This window comes from Ambystoma mexicanum, chromosome 7q, assembly GCF_040938575.1.
Source record: "Ambystoma mexicanum isolate Mex_15411 chromosome 7q, UKY_AmexF1_1, whole genome shotgun sequence".
Taxonomy (NCBI): domain Eukaryota; kingdom Metazoa; phylum Chordata; class Amphibia; order Caudata; family Ambystomatidae; genus Ambystoma; species Ambystoma mexicanum.
This window is the reverse complement of record NC_090941.1, coordinates 901,414,584-901,431,559: the sequence shown is the minus strand read 5'-3', so window position 1 is coordinate 901,431,559 and position 16,976 is coordinate 901,414,584. Positions and strand designations below refer to the sequence as shown.

At 44.1% G+C, this 16,976-nt stretch overlaps 1 protein-coding gene across 6 annotated transcripts in view; it reads right to left on the bottom strand.

The window, feature by feature from the left end:
• Positions 1-16,976, bottom strand: part of PICALM (phosphatidylinositol binding clathrin assembly protein) — a 1,182,846-nt gene that overhangs the window by 646,647 nt on the left and 519,223 nt on the right. The window lies entirely within an intron of this gene.

The following is a 16,976-nucleotide window of genomic DNA, read 5'->3' as shown; positions in this document are numbered from 1 at the left end:
TCAAAATGTTGTCAGTCCAAACCTAAATCTATCTGACCTTACTATTAATAGTAACAACTAAACCTTACCAAAATAATGTTTCTCTTTTGGTGGTTTCCCTTTGGCCATCTATCTCGAGGCTTTATCTTCTTATTTCACATACATCTCAGATATGAAAATGTCACTCTAAAGAAACACGTTCCTTAAGGGTTTAAAGGATTTTATGAGCTCTTGTAGCTCCTCCTAATTGTTCATGGGTCTGGTATTCCAGACATTGTGACACTTATCAATGTTCTCCTTGATACATATTCTCTAACAGACCTTCCTTTCCAGTTTGCTTCTTTCACTTGCTTGCCATCCAACCGTTCAGGAGTTTCCTATAACTTTATCAGGGGTGTGACACCCTCACGCCTGATGCGTCTCTACGGAGCTCTTTCTCTAGTTGCTCAGTTCTCGTTGAAATATTCTTACACTCCTTCGGTTCACTTTGCATCCTTCACTTTCCTGCCATCCAACCCTTCTGGGTTTGTTATACATTTATTAGGGCTGGGACACCATCACTCTTGGGGTCCCTCTACTGGGCTCTTTCAGGTTGCTTGGTGTGACGAACCCTGTGATGTCTCTTCTGCCCGAGGGGGTGACCATTTCCATGAGGCTAGGGAGGTGAAGCCAATACCCGATAGTCCTCCTTGGGGTTGTACTCACCAGGAGGATCTCATGTGGAGGGATTCCCCATCTGGGATACAGGGAGGACATCATGGGCCAACGTGGTATTGACAACACTCCTTCATTACCTTCCTCTAATCCTGTAAGCTTCCCTATGCATTTGTGTCAAACCACTAACACCTCTAGTACTGGGACGAAGGCAAGTAGGATTGACACCACTGGACCTGCATCACAATCTACTGAGATGAGGAGGCGGCATGATGCAACGAGGAAGCCTCCATGCAACCCAACTGAGCAGTCTAGCTTTCAAGCAAGAAGTAGCTTGAAGATGAAAGAGGGCCTAAGCTGTGTGTCAGTCCCTCCCCGGAGGTACTTTCCCACAGGCAGAGAAGCTGAACCTGCAGCTGCTGACCGGGACGTGCCGGGAGAAGTTACAGCATCCCTACCAGCTCCAGAGAAGACCGAAATATGAAAGCCGGAAGAGGCAAAGGCTCCCAGCATGGAAGAGCATTGCGAGAGATGGTCAAGCAGGTACGCACAGCCCAGCTCATAGGAAGTGCTGGGGAGACACATATGGCAGCATACAAACAGGAAACCACTTCGAAGAACCGTCGAACGATGGGTAGAAGTCCGAGACCAAGGTGAGCAACCGGGAGCCCATACAGAAGATACGGGGGCAGCCCAGGACCCTCGATGGGTCAACAGAAACCAATGTGACCCGTGTGAAGGGGTCTAGGACCTATGAGAAACCTGGGGGTATCCTCACCCCTACTCACCCTGGATACTCTGCTCAGGTGGCCTGGGAAAGGCCATCGTTCTTGAACAGCCTCACTGCCTCTCTCAAACTTGAGCAGAACCACCTCTGGTTCCCCAAGCAACTTAAGACCTTCCATTTCGCTTACGCTACCTCTCTTCCTCTCCCTCTGCTGATACACCTAACTGCTCCTTGCAAAGACCACCGGGTCACCCTCTGAACTCGGGCCCATGTTCCTGCATGTCCAGTTGCTCTTGCACTGCCTCGGGGCTCCCAAGCACTTAAGGGTCTGTATCTGCAACCGTACAGTCCCTTATCTCTGCAATTATGAGCCACCCACAGGCTGCACTTGTGAGTTAACTGCACTCCCCCGCCCCAATCCCCTCCCCCTGGCACTTCTCCCTTCCCTCTTCCCCGCACTTGAGCGATCTGAATGACACAAGGCCTAGTAAGATGGTTATGTTGTCCTCTCTCGTTACCCCCTCCTTGTCTTGTCGCGCCTAGAAACACTTGTGTACAGGCGCGGTATAAAAGCCATATCATATCCTGACCCCAGGGGTGGAGAAGCGAGGGAGGATCACCTGGGTGGAAGACCTTGGGGATTGGCAGTGAGGTACCCACCAGTGAGACATGGCATCCCCTTGTCCCACAGAGTCAACCTAACCCTCCCCCGGTCTTTATAGGCTATTGCACACCCCTTCCCTATCCTCCCCTTCACAATCAAAGTTTAGAACACCACTTTGGTACTGGAATGAAGAAGAGGAGGAAAAAGCACTCTGGTACTGGGATGAGGAAGATGGATGTCGAGTACCAACAGTACCATAATCAACGATAGAAGGAAAATGACTTGCACCTGGGTAAGGCTGCGCGGGATAAAGATCTCCCTGAGGTGCAGATTGAGGTGAGCAAGGATGGAAGGAGAGAGAAACCAAGGAAACAAGCTGGTGCATGCAGAGAAGCCATACGAAGAGGCACGTGAGAGCAGGAGACCTAGCCCGTGCAGCGGAATGAGCTGAGGCGGGAGGCTGTCCCAGGAGGCTGCCATAGGTCTGATACAGAGACATGCGGGTAGAGAAGTCCTGAAGACTGGCACGTGTAAGAGAAGGTTTGGGAGCAAAGAAAGCGACCTCTCGACAAGGAAGACTGGGAGAAAGCAATCCAGAGAGAGGGCGATCAAGGGATAAGCAGCGCACGGAGGTGGAGAGCCCGACATACCCAGTGAGTCCATTGTGTGTTTATGGCCCCGGAGTGCTCCCTCCTTGATCGCGCATGAAAGCAAGTTGGTCCACAGTTCAGAACTGCTCACATGTGAATGAACTTGTATGGAAAAGCATTTTTGAATTTGCCGCTCTGTTACAAAATACAAAACACTTGCAAGCCTTGCGAACCATCAAGCATTTGCGAATACATATAAGGACAGTTATAAGAATGCATGGGAAGGAAATCCCTTAAGGAAAGAACGCATAAGAGGAGAAAACAACTATTGGCTAAAGCCAATAAAGTATGAACATTGTCAAAAACCAAGAGAGAACAAGTATTGGCAAAAGCCATAGGAAATATATGAAAGAACATATTGAATACTGAACTGAATGGAAACTTGAAACTAAACATATTGAACACCGAATTGAATGAAACCTTGAAGTTAAGCACATTAAATGCTTTATTGAATAAACGTTATGGGCAAAGCAAATATTAGATGATAGCCAAAGTACCCATGTGAAAGCAAACTACGGAAAAGTGTGCAAGTGTGAAAGAGTGCCATAGAAAGGTGCAGTATGAACAAAACCACCACAAACTGAAATTTTATCAGTGAATGCAGTGCGGCAAGGCCAAAGACTGGCAAGAGGGGTGTGACACGTTATGACAAAGCCAAGAGGCTAACAAAATTGAAGCCAGGAGTGTAAACCTGCATATAAAGCCAAGAGGCCAACAAAGGGGAACTAAGTGAACGTGACTTGGTGCACAGGGGCAAGTAAAGAAGAACATGTGTGGGCTGGAGAGCCTAGGTATCCTGGTTGCACAACCTGTGATGGGTGGACCGTGCAGTCTGACAACTGTGCATAGACCAGTGACCCCTGAATGATGAAGATCAAAGACATTGTGAAACAAACCAAGGAGAAGCACGGTCAGTGAACTGGTGAGGCAAGCCAGAAGGAGGGGCAGGTTGACCTCGAGTTGTGTTGGACTTGAAAAGACAAAAACAAGTACAAGCGGCTGAGTTTAATTCTCGGGGAAGGGAACCCTGAGACTTGAGGAACTGAACATGTTGTCTTGAGACCGAAGCCTCAAGACCCTTTGCTTTTGAACTGTGTTGCTTGAAACTTTGGGAAGGGAACCCAGATGATTTTTTGCTTTCTTGAACTTGGGGAAGGGGAGTTGAAAAGGAAGCTAAGAGCTGGACGAAGCCCAAAACGTTATGTTGATCACTATTTCTTTCATTGACATCCCTACTCATTGTTTAGCTTTAGTTGTGAGGGTAAGGATAGGTTTTGGACACAAACAAACTTAAGTTGAACTCTTTGACTCAGACTTTCCTTAGTTTTGTTCAGGTAGGGATATTCCACCTTAGTACAGGGCAAGTTAGGCCTTCTACCATCCTGACATTTCATTTAACAAACCATTTTGTTTGAACTTTGAATCCGTTGTCGGTGTCTTGCTTAATGATGCATTCATAGACCTAAAAACGAAAAAACTAATGTAAAGGCGTCTGGGACCTGAGAACGAAAAGCCATTGTAACACGAACAAGGACCCTCAAGTGGAGGACTGGTATACCTGGCATGGGAATCACAGTGTACCAGAGATACTGGAAGAAGTTGGACAAATACAGAGTCATGGACCCGGCTGTGACTGAGGAGGAGTTTCTCAGACATACATCTTCCTTGTGGCAGTACCTGGCAAGGGACTATACCAGGACTGACAACCAAACCCTTGGAAAGGCTCATCAAGGGCCTGAGAAAGGCCAGGGGAAGGGAGACATTCCCCTTACACTGTGGAACTGTATAGACCAGTCTGATGAATCCTGCAGAGGTAATAGTGTGACTCCATTAGGAGAGACGCAGAGTTACTCTTCTTTGGAAGCCTTCCTTAATGCCAAAATAACTAATGACGTGCGGTCAGTAAAACTCCATTTTCCAAAAACACCCAAAGTGTAACTTGTAAAAAACCTGTATGGTCATCATGGGAACAGAACATAAAGATCAGAACATCAATACCATTACTTCTGATACATGTGATTCACCCTTTTATTTGAGCTATGAAATCAAGAATCAACCATTAATTACTCTAAAGCCTTTTTCTAGAAGTGCATTCCTCCTCACATCTACTCCCCTTGGATCCTCTTCTCAGGTGGCCAGGGAAAGGCCATTGCCCTTTGATCTCGACTCTGGGAGTGGAGATGCGAGGGAGGATCACCTGGGTGGAGGGACCTTGGGGAGTGGGAAGAGGATGTCTTTGGGCGAGACATGGTATCCCTCTTTCCCTTGTATAAATAAACCCTATCCTCCACCTACCTTCACAGGTTATCGCCAGTCATTTCCTCTTACTTCCACACTGTCACACCACGGTAGTACTAGGAAGAGGTGACTCGGAGTTGTACATACTACCAATCATTTACACTGAGATGAGGCATAGACTTGAAAAAAATTGCAAGGGTCAGGCATATCCAGGGAATAGAAGTAATTGTGGTTAGGCAATTGAAATCAAAGACTTGCACCTGCAACCTATTAACCAGTGGAGTGAAACTGTCAGGAGAGAAACCAGCCAGAGAAACCGAATTCTGCCCAGGAGGGGGCTGCCGAGGAGTGTCCTGCCTGGAGGACAGGACGCTGGCTACGGCAGAGGAGAGACCGTGACTCCAGCGCCTGAGCGGGACGTGAGAGGGTCGAGGCAGCTGGAGTCTATTTTGCCTTGTGTCCACAGCCAGAGTTGTGGGGCACGGAAGATTCCCAAGTACTGAAGGCCATCAGTAGCATCCACGAGTGAAGAGCGGAGCTACCGGCAAACGCAGTGAGGTTTAAAGAAGGCTATGGCTGCTCACAGGGCTCCCGAGAAGTGTACGCGGAGCCGAAGGACGCCGGAAGAAAGAAGACAGGACACCCGTAGGAGCGGGCGAGTACTGGTGAGTTAAATAAACGGAACACCCATACCGGGGCACGCCTGGGGCTACAGCTGGGCACATAGCTATGCCGTATGAACTGAAACATGTCACAATTAATGCTGAACCCGAAGTGAGGGGTTTTGGATATCGAACAAGCTACATATTGAAATTAAATGAACTTGAATGTGAAGCAAATCTTATTGAATACAGAATTAAAGGAAAGTGCTTCTGAGCCTACAAATGAAGTGAAAACCAGTGTGAAATATAATTAATGAACATTTATGAAGTTAATGTTTTTGAACCACGTGAAAAAGCAAGTGATGAACATTTAAAGGCAAATAATTAATATTTATGAATACTTATGCATACTGTGAAAGCAAGGTGGTGGAAGAGAGTGAGCACCACAGAGTGAGTTATCTTATGTTATGTTACTTTGCATTTATATAGCGCCTTATGTACCATTGGTATGGTCTCAAGGCGCTGGTAGGTTGAACGCCCTCGGGAACCGAAGTTCAAGTCAATAGAGAGAGTAGAGGGAGTCAAAGGTGCGTGTGCGCACCGGATATGTGTGCAGCTGGTGTGGCATTCGTGTGATAGCTGCTTCTTAGCGGTAGGTGTGGTGGTTGGGAGATCAAGAGTATGTGTTATTTCTGGTAGGTTTTATCCAGACCGATTCTGGCTGCGTTAGGCCTGAGGAGAACGCCTAGGCTGGAGGGTGTGTAACCAGCAGTGTTTAGTTAGGGTGATGGGGAGTATGAGGCAGATGATGGTATGAGAACAGCTATACCGAATGGTGTCATAGTATTGCTGTGTTCTAGTTGAGTGGTGGTGTGAAGAAGAGAGTAAGTGTGGAGATGTTATATGGTGGTTTACGTTAGGTGTTTGAGATCGGGCTCACTCCAATAGTTCCATGTACTCCATCCGTTCCTTGCATTACGACCGTTTCAAGCACTCAAACCCGTTCTTTTCCATGCTCTCTCAATCAGTCCATGCACTCCAAACTCCAAACTGTGTGGAAGAAAACATTGTGGCAAAGCCAAGAGACTGCCAAGGAGAACCAAAAGTGAATGTAAACCAAAGCACAGGTGCAGCGAGAGAGAAACCTGTGTTAGTAAGAAAACTTAAAGACTACTGAAAGCTAACAGAGTGCCAAGGGTTATCGGTTGCGTGACCTATAATGGGTGGACCGTGTGGTCCAACGACAGCGCCTAGACCGGGGATACCCTGCTTGCAAAAAGCCAAGGAAAGTAAAAAAAATAGAGTATACACTTGTGAATAAGATTTCTGAAATGAAAGAGAGCAATCTGTATGAACTATTGAATAGCCTGAAGGATTATATTTGGCCCAGAACTGGTTTTGAGACTAAGACATGAACTGATTGCAAGTTTACAAGCTGGAAGAGTGGACGTCTTGGGGGAGGGAACACTGAAACTCTTTTTAACTGTTTTAAACTTGGGCAAGGGGAGCTGGAAAGTAAGCCAAGAGCTGGAAGAAGCTCAGAACTTTATTTGGAACACTACTTGTTTTGTTGCCGACATCCCTACACATTGTTTAACTATAGTTGTGAGACAGACCTTTAGGTTGAACGTACTGAGACTATGCTTAGTTTCTTTAGGTAGGGAAATCTCACCTCAGCATAGGTCAAGTTAGGCCTTACACCATCCTGACATTTAAGTAAATACAAGTATTTTATTTAAAACATAGAATCTGTTGTCTGCGTCTTACTTCAGGATGCCTTCACAATTCTATAAACAGAATGAGTTAGGTAAAGGTAAAACTGAAACCTTTGATAAAAGGGGAATAAGAACATTAGGGACTGCAAGTCCCATAATGTCTTAGGTACTGGGACAAGGAAGAGGGGCTTAGAGGGACAGAACTGCACTATTTAATGGCCCACACCTGAGCGGGACTTTTGAGAATTAAAAGCACCTTCTGGTGCAGAACATTAGAAGCTGTGGGAGAAGCAGCAGGAGAAGCCATAGGAGAGGCAGACAGCAGCCGTGTATGCAGCAAGGGGAGAGAAATGAAGACACTGAGACCGCTGTTGTGGGTGTAGTGGATTATAGTGTTGAGGGAGTCTCAAGAGTGAAGCCTAAACTGGAGAGGTCACTCAGCAGAAGCTTTGCTGCGACAGGCTGCCCCATAGGAGGGAGAAGCTCTCTGTTCCCTGTTCTGAACTCCGGTGGCTGACAAGCATCATACTAGGAGCAGCTCAGGCTCCTATGGTGAAAGGCGTGGGACACAAAAACACAACCAGAGCTGTCAGAAGCTCCGAACGGGAAGACCAAAGAAGTTGCAACAGCATCAGGTAATGTGTCTGCGCGAGAAGAGACAGGTGTCATGGCATGTGATAGGTGACCCTGAGGCACTTTGTGTAAGACTGCTGGCTTGTTGTAGAGGTTTTGAATGCTGAACTAAAGAAAGAAAGTATTTGTAGTAGAATCCTTATATTGAGAGGAAACCAGGAGAAAGTTTGGAACGGTTATGGCCCAAGTAAAAAGGGAGCAACATTGAACCCAGACGGTAACCAACATTGCCAAAGCCAAGAGGGGTCAATATTGTAACCAAACTGTAACCAACATTGCCAAAGTAAAGAGGAGGCAATATTTAAGCCAAATAATCTGCACTGGCTAAGCCAATGAAAGGCCATTACAAAGAAAAGGGGAGACAGTTCTCGTAAAGAGAGAAACATGCATAAGAAAGCTTACCGTTTGGCAAGATTTAATGCATTAACCCTATGGGAGACTACACCAGTCTTAGGCAGCTGGGGAGCAGGTTTACGTGGATCTAGGTCACCTGGCCTAAGCCACGTCTACCTGGTGCCCTCCTGGTTGCCGCTCTTTTTCACCACTTAGCAAGCCCCGCCCACCTGGTGGCTTCCTGCTTGCCGCTCCTTTCCCTACTTAAGGAGCCCTCCAGCCTCTTTTCCTTTGCAGCTGGGGAGCAGGTGTAAGTAGATCTAGGTCACCTGGCCTAAGCCCTACCCACCTTCTTAGCCCTGGCTCTTTCTACGTGCTCTTAACTCTTAGATCAAGGCGTCTCTCGCCCGGGCGTCCAAAGCAAAGGGCAGTCAAAGAAAAGGGCAGTCAAAGAAAAGGGCAATTCCTGTTTGGACCAGGCGGACCCGGGGTCCGACACCCCCATGCTAAGACAGCAGGTAAGCATGCACCAAAATGTGTTTACACCCTCTGTTCCCACAGGCCATCCACACCCTCTCTGGTACCGCGTGGTGTTACCTTGTGGCTCCCCACTTCCCGCACACAGATGTCTGTCCTGCTACATCCTGGTTTCACCATCACCGTCTTGTGGCAAATGCTGGATTTTATTTTATGGACTTCATTGATTCACGGTGTGTTACTCTTTCTCAACTCTCATGCTGGACTTCCTTTACATCTTGTACTCATGGTGACCCTGTATCATGCTGTTCCCATCTTCCTCTTGTATCCTGGCTTGCAACATTATGTGTTACTACTGACTTCTACGGTTGTATTCGCTCTCCCCTCTTGCTTCTCCGCTCTTTTTTTGACTACTTACTCTCTGTTCTCTCCTCCCCTCTCTCTTTTCCCATCTCCTTCCCACCTCCCCTTACTTTCTTCTACGAACTTACTCTATCAGAATTGTCCCTGGACCTAGTATGATAGCAACCTTGTCTGTCGCTCCCCCATCCCCTTACTGTTCCCCCCCTCACTCCAGCACTATCTGAAACTTTGTCAGGCCTAGTATGATAGTCGCTTGTTTTGTTTGTCCCCTCCCTTTCTGCACCCCTCTCCCTCACCTTTTGTTTTTCTCCGGCTCTATCAGAAATGTCGTCAGACCTAGTACGGTAGTCGCCTGTCTGTTTCCATTTCCTTCCCACTCTCCCCCTCTCTTCCTTATCTATGTCTTAGCTCTTGCATTATCTGAAATGTTGTCAGGCCGAGTACGATAGTTAATTTCACACCCTTACTGTTCATAGCCTGTAAGAATGTCATTGTATTTTCCCTTGTTCCCTCCCTTGCCTTGAAGCGCTTTGAAAGCACATTGTGTATAGGCGCTATATAAATAAACTATCATATCATATCATATCATCTTGTAATTAGATAACCCACCTATTGGTATAGGTCTGTACTACACAAGTTGGTAGAGTGACTGAGCAGCCAGACTTTTCTCAAGAGGGGTAAATGTGAGCTGTACACACACATACACGTATCCAAATAACACTTATACTCAAGGTTTTCTAGTAAAATGTATTTAACGGTCAGTTTTTAAATAAGCATTCTTTAAAAAGGGAAATGTGCAACAATAAAAATACACTTCAAAATAATTTCAGAATCAAGGCAGAGTAAGTAGACACTCTTCAGAGATGCTTCATACACACTTCCTACACCCTGGTGGGACTTCAATTACTAGGACAGCATTTGCATTTATAGGTTAACAGGTTCTCAGAGCATGTGAGCACGTTTAAAATCCCCCGATGTCTAGATAAAACCTTTCCCAGCAATATTCAGCTAGAATCAAAATTAATGGTTTAGAGGAGTCTGCAGGGAGCCAGGACAACCAAAGTCAATGTGAACAAAGTCTATGAAGCTGAGGCACTTCTTAGATAGCACAAAGTTAGAGAGTGTTGTAGAAAATCACTGTTGGGCCACAAGCTGTTACACTTGTGAAATGTTAGAAAATAACTCTAGAAAGGCAGCTACTGCAAATCACAACTGAGACAAGCAAGCTACAGACAAAGGGGTAAGTACCCCTTAGTCATAACATTACCTTAGGTTAGAAGAAGAGGATCCAGCTGGCTTCTATCCTGGTTGCAGACTTGCATATCCCTGTGTTCCTGGGCCTTAGTCGTGGGGACAAGAGGGAGGACGTCTGGAGGACTCCTGCTCAGCAGTTCGGGGGTCGGTGACAGCTACAGGCTCTTTTCAGTTCAGCGGCATATAGCCCCACTGCGGATCTTGGACACAGGATGGGCTTCCTTCACTCCAGCACTTGGGTGAGGTGACTCGAACTTGGGTCACTACTTCGGGAGGGTCTGCATGATCTTCCTGGAGCTTTAGTCCGGCTTAAAGACGATGCACTTGCCTACGGATTTACCGACCCCTGGCACTTGGTTCCAGCAGCAGCAAAGAAGTACAGCTAGTTGGGGAAGGTCTCCCAGCAAAGTTCGTCTTGGAGTTAGTTGGTCCCACCAACCGAAAGGAAGAAGTTCGTTCTCTGCGGAGATTCTCTAGCCGCTTCAGAAAAGGAGTTTCAGCACAGCAGCAGGGCTTCACCGGGCAGTTCAACGGTCCAGGAGGATGCAGTAAGCTTCTCTTCACGATTCGTTCGTCAGATGTTTCTTCCAGTGGTCAACTGTCTTCAGTTCAAGAAGCCTCGCCTTTTATGCAGGTTTCTCCCATTCACGCACAGCTTAGTTGTCACTCATACAGCAGGACTGCCAGCCAGCCTATCAGGACTGGGTGCATTCAGGTAACCAAGGAGACTAAGGACAGGGAGTTTCGGGCACCTCCCTCGAGGCGGGTTTCAGTAGTGAAGCCTGCCAAAGGCAAATCGAACAAAAGAATTTAACCTGGTTTGGCGCGCAGAGTAAAACCCAAGAAAGACCTCACAAACAAGAAATGGCAAAAAAAGAAGACCAGGGCCATTTTGACACAATGGTCAACCATGGGTGATATACTGCAGCTGGGGATTCAGCCTGTGGTAGAAAAGCACAATGGTAGGAAAATTAGGAAAATTAAACCACTGCCACCAGCCATTTAAAGTAGTGAGGGTAACATAAAAAATGTTACATGAGTAAGTAGGAAAAGGGGCTGCAAAGTAAACCCCAGCACTCTACATAAGTCAATTTCACTTTACTATTCTTGGGAACAGTAGTTCACCAAAGAAAAGGTATTTGAACCTTATGAGAAATCCAAAGGACTTCTCTGTGACACTGCACTGAATGTGCTGTGTGTGACCATACAAAAGGTAGATGCCTATGGAGTCTGTCAGACTTCAGAAACAAAGACAACACAGAGTCCAAATCAGATCAAAAATACATGAGGGAGTAAGAAAAAGCTCTCACTCCAGGATAAAAAAAAAAAGTCCTAAAGTCCAGCAAAAGAGGTGGGTGTTTCTAAGGTTGAAGGGTATTAGCACAGAAATGAGAATTCTCCCCAACACTTACCAGCCATTACCTGGTGCGATAGTAGAAACTCAAAAGTGTCAGGATTAAAGCCCTCCTTCTGGAAAGTAAAAAGGGGGAGAGGAACATAAGCTACATTACATATGGCAAAGAAATCAGTGGAACAAACAACATCAATTGGTGTTGTATCCTTATGGGTGAAGTTGTGAATCTCAAAGTTATTGAACAAACACTTTTCTAATGTTTGAAGTTAACCTCAACACAAGTACTTGTAGTAGTGATAGGAGTTTTATCCGGGCAGGCGAGTACACCAGGAAAAGGATTGTTAGTGGTAGTCCTGGCAGGTTATCGGACCAGGACGAAGACACTGAAGTACTGTATTGTGGTGAAAGGTTGTGGTGGAAAGTGTTTGAAGAACTGTGGTGAAACCATCCTGACGAAAACATTGTTTGTAAAGAAGACGTGAGAAGATCAATTGAAATATTCACTGGAAATATTTAAAAAATACTTTTTGGTTTGATGAACAAGAGCTTATTGAAATTCCATTTTGCAGACTGATGAACCTTGTGTGATCAAGCAGAACTTAACCATTGAAAAGAACTTTGCTAATTGGAACTTGTTATTTGGACAATCCTGCATTAATTCTGGGGTGGGGGATCCGACCCTGCATAAAAGGATCTTCGGTTATAATTGTTATTTTGTTGATTTTGAACAGCCATATACATTTCTATATGATTTTGTTGTATATACAAGTGTTAGGGCCAGGTACCTTTTGATGTGTTTTTCTATAGGCAGGGAAATCTGTGTTCAGTTAGGGAAAGCGTTGCATTTGTGTCACCCTTATTTAATAAACTGGCTACTTGTAAAAAACCTCTATCAAGTTGTCGCATTGCTGACACCTCACATCAGCCTGAGAAAGGCCAGGGCAAGTGAGACGTCTCGCCTACTTTGTTAATTATACCCGTCCAGAAAAAAGGAGTCATTGTACTGGACTCAAAAAGGGACAAATCCAGTTTAGTTTGGTTATGAATGTAATGGATAGAAGTAGGGTTTTGACATGGGACAATGGACTTTTCAGTTACGAACATTCTGACGTTTCCTTAGTATTTTGTTGAGGCAGGGGAATCCCTCTTAGAGTTAGGGATAGGGAGGTTTTCTCTTTTTTGCTTTGAGGAACCAAGAATTCGACACAGACTTATGATTTTTACCATAAACATATTAACAAAAGAAAAGGGGTTGGGAAATATCATGAATCTAGTGGAGTCATCACTGATTTCCCTGCGGTGGCCTCCTCCTGTGTGATCAAGGGACGGCAGTTGCTGACTGATCTGGATCATGAGGGCAACTGTATAAGAAGGAATTACATGGGAGGAGACAGCTGTCGGGGGGAGGTGGTGGCTCAATCAGATGATACAAAACTTCTACTCTTTCCCTTCAGGAACCCTCTAGAAAACCGAAGTCCTTAATGGCTTATTGTCATCTAACATCTACATCCTATAGTAAAAGTCAGAAATGCTTTCCACTAAATCACTATAGTAAAGCCCCCATTTTTAAGTAAAACACTCACAACTCATACATAACATCTTATGGTTTTGATGTGCCTTTATGTAAAATATTTGGACAACCACATACAAGAAATCCAGTAACATCTATGGGCTTCATCTGCCATAAGCCCTCAGGTACTGAGATGAGGAAGAGGAAAGAAGGAGTTTATGCAGATCAGGAGAAGCCTGAAATCTAATGCACAAAATAGTTGTTTTGCTGAACTTAAAGTAAGGGAGACATTCAAAAATGGTAGAGACAGTGCAGAAGAGATCTGTGCAGGAGGGCACGAGGAACCCCGTGCTGGGGCTCCTGACCGCGAGGTATCCGGACCAGTGTGGCGAGATGGAAAATGAAGCGCAGAAGGAAAGCTGTGGAGAGGCTTGTGGCTGTGCAGAAACTCCAGGGAACACGACCACCCAAGCGAACAGCGCGCTGCGGTCCAGGGAAGTTGGCAGTTGCTCGCAGAGCCATAGCAGATGCTGATCGAGCGTCTGCACAATCCCGACGGGGAAGAGACACCACCATGGAAGCAAGTTGGGAGATGCAAAGAAGACTGAGTGAGTCTGCCTAGAACAGCAGGGGACAACAGGCATTACAACGTACATGCCAGCAAATGTTTGAATTGTAGTTGCAAATGACAGAAAGGCACAAAGCTTGTTTAAATACAATCAAGGAAAAGCACAAGTTCTAACACCAATAAGAAGAACTTTTGAAAGCAAACAATACAAAGAGCTGCAACAAGTTCCTGGCAAGCACGAATGCATGAGATATCAATGCAGGAGAGAGTTGAAGCAAGTACTACTAGAGGCAAATATACCCACAACTCAGGGTTTATGCTACTGTGTTACAGTGAAAAGAACAATTAAACAAATAAGAAGTCCTGGTAGAGGAGTACACCAGGCAATTGGGAAGCAAAGCCCATGAGAGGACAACAATGGGGGTAGAAAGAAAAACCCTCACCTCGTGAACTTTTGTAGAAGTCCTGGCAGGCAAGAATACCAGCAACCTGAAGTTGTATTAAGAGTTTGACATTGTGGGAAGATACCAGTTGGGGGGAGTATATCAGTGGATATGAAAATCCCATAGAAGGATTCCTGGCAGGGGAGTATAGCAGGCAATCCGTAATAGTAACAAGAAAAATTAAAGAAACACTTATGGAATTCATTGTTTGAAGCTAAAGAAAGACTTATGGAATGTATTGTGAATCCAATACCAAAGATACAAAGAAACTGTCTGATAAAGTTTGACAGAGGAATTGTTGGATACAGACACACTTTTTGTCATCGTTTCAAAAAATCCAGGGGAAGGGACCTAGGACCCACCCTCTGTATCCAAGGGTCTCTCTTTGGAAACCCATTTTTGTTGGAGCTATCCTTATAGTTTTGGTTGTGAATACTTTTTGCTAATATCAAGTCAAAGACATTTCCATGCACCCTTTGTTGTTTTTTGTGTGAGGGTCAGCTTAGAACGTTTTGGACACAAGCACAGCTTTTAAGTTACTGACTACTTGACAGGCAAATTCTTAGTTTTCGTTTTTCAGTTAGGGGGAATCCTCTTTAGAATAGGGCTAGAGAGGTGTTTTTACAACCCATTTCGGATTAATAAAATGTCCGACTTGGACAATAGCATAACGTTGTGTCAGCTTCTCACTCCTCACAGAAATGCTGCTCTGTCCCTGCTCTAAGCGGTGTTTCCCTACCTCAAACAGAACTAAGAGTTTGTCAATGTCAAAAAGCCCAAAGCAAAACATCCAGTGTCCAAAGTACACCTCTGGCTCTCACATTCTAAAAATCAACTCAAAAGTGTGTGATAGCATCAGGAAGTAGACACAGACAACTTGATGTGCCTGCTCCATAGTCTTTTAAAAACAAAACTATCAAACTGGCAAACCCAAGGGGAAAGGGGAAAGGAGGAGAAAATAACAACTGCAGATCTTCACTGATTCTCAAGACACAACACAGGCTCCCAGAATAATTAGACTCAATAGATGGTTTACTCTCTGGAACTGGATTGATGAAGTTTCATCAGTATGATGTGTCTGTGAAATCTAAGCACAAGAATACACAGATTAATATTACTCTATTCTGTATGTAGACTACTTCTATTTATATGATTATAAACTATGATCTTGAACCTGCTGCCTATGCTTGATTGCTGATAGGCATTAATAGTTTTAAGATACTCTTATTTTCTTCAAATAAATATCTTCAAATAAATATCTATAAAGTGTAATTCAATATTCTTATATTCTTGAAAACTTTGGTTTTCTCTTGGCTTAAATGTTGTTGTAAATCAGAATTGACTTGCTTTAAGATTTAAGTTCTAATAACCTTCTGATGAAGATTTTATTTAGTCAATTGTAGTCGTTTCACTTTTCTTTTCTTTGCAGATAAAACAAAATATGGAAGAATATTTGTTCAAATAAAAGTTCATAAGTCACTAAAATATAAAAGCTCTTCTGATAGAATTACTTTCAGCTTTCTTACTTATTTGTACTCCTTTGAAGGAAAAAATGTATCTGCATATATATTTAGTTCAATTCTGTAGACTTCCGATGCTCCAAAGGAATTTGATGACTCGACGCACTGCAAACAAAATAACAGCTGATCTGAAGAACACAACATTACGTGCAATCAGAACGGAGTTGAAAACTGAGACACGAAGCAAAAATAGAACCGCGCTCTCAGGAAGTAACTGGCTACACGTTACGACGCTCAGCCGCTCCACACTAGGAAACGAATGCACAGAAAATGCCGGAACTCCGACACGACGCCACTAGAAAATGCTAGTACGCCAAACCAGGAAGTGAAGAACACTAAAATCGGGACGTATGCAACTTATGCAAGTGGGTCCTTTACTCGAACTGAACTCAAACGTTAAAACGAATATGAAAGACGCGCGTGCAATCTAATAAATACTACACAATAGAAGTTAGAACTACACGCGTATGATATCCAAAAGTTAATTAAACTAATACAATACTAAATATTGCGCTCTAAATAATCCTATCTTAAATACACGATACAAAACAAACACTTTACTATCATTTTCCGCACATGCAGCCACGAGAGAAAAAATAAACGTACATTTGTTTTCTTTCATAAGTTACACACGCAGTAGAGTAGAAGTAATAGTTCATTTAAAAAATGCAGATAACTACAGTTTCTTAATTCTTAGAAAATAAACTTCTCCTTGAGTTAAGCCAAAGGTATGAACATTTCACTTTAAAAACTTAGCTTGCTTCATCTGTAAATTGTTCTTGAATTACAACAATGACTTCTTAAAGGATTTTTCTGTAGTAATTATTCTCACTAGATATTCTTCTCAAAAAGGATTACTAAAATTACTTATACTAAATATCATGAGAACTATAAAAACTGCAACCTTCCTCTATGGAAACTGGAATGAAAGGCAGTTTAGAATTCTCGCCAATATTCCAAACTACCTCACAATTCTTCTCCTCCAATCCCTGTTGCTGAACTGAACCTCCATCTTGGCTTGGGGAAATAGGCACCTTCTATATATTTATAATTAAGGAAACTTATATAAATATTGACATGTTTAAATCTGAACCAAAACCCAAACATCACTCAACCAATTCTCTTACATAAATATGTGATGATGAAGGCTAAAAAATAAAGGTTTACTAAACTCTCCTTAATGAAAGTTTTCTAGTGTAATGTCTCTTTGAACATCTGTAAATGTGCCATGGGATCCTGACACTGAAGAAAGTTGGGGTTGGACTTTTACTAAAATCACAAAAGGGTTTGGAGCAAGGCCTACCGTGCCATATACTAAGATAGGATTTGCCTATCCAACATACTAATGATGG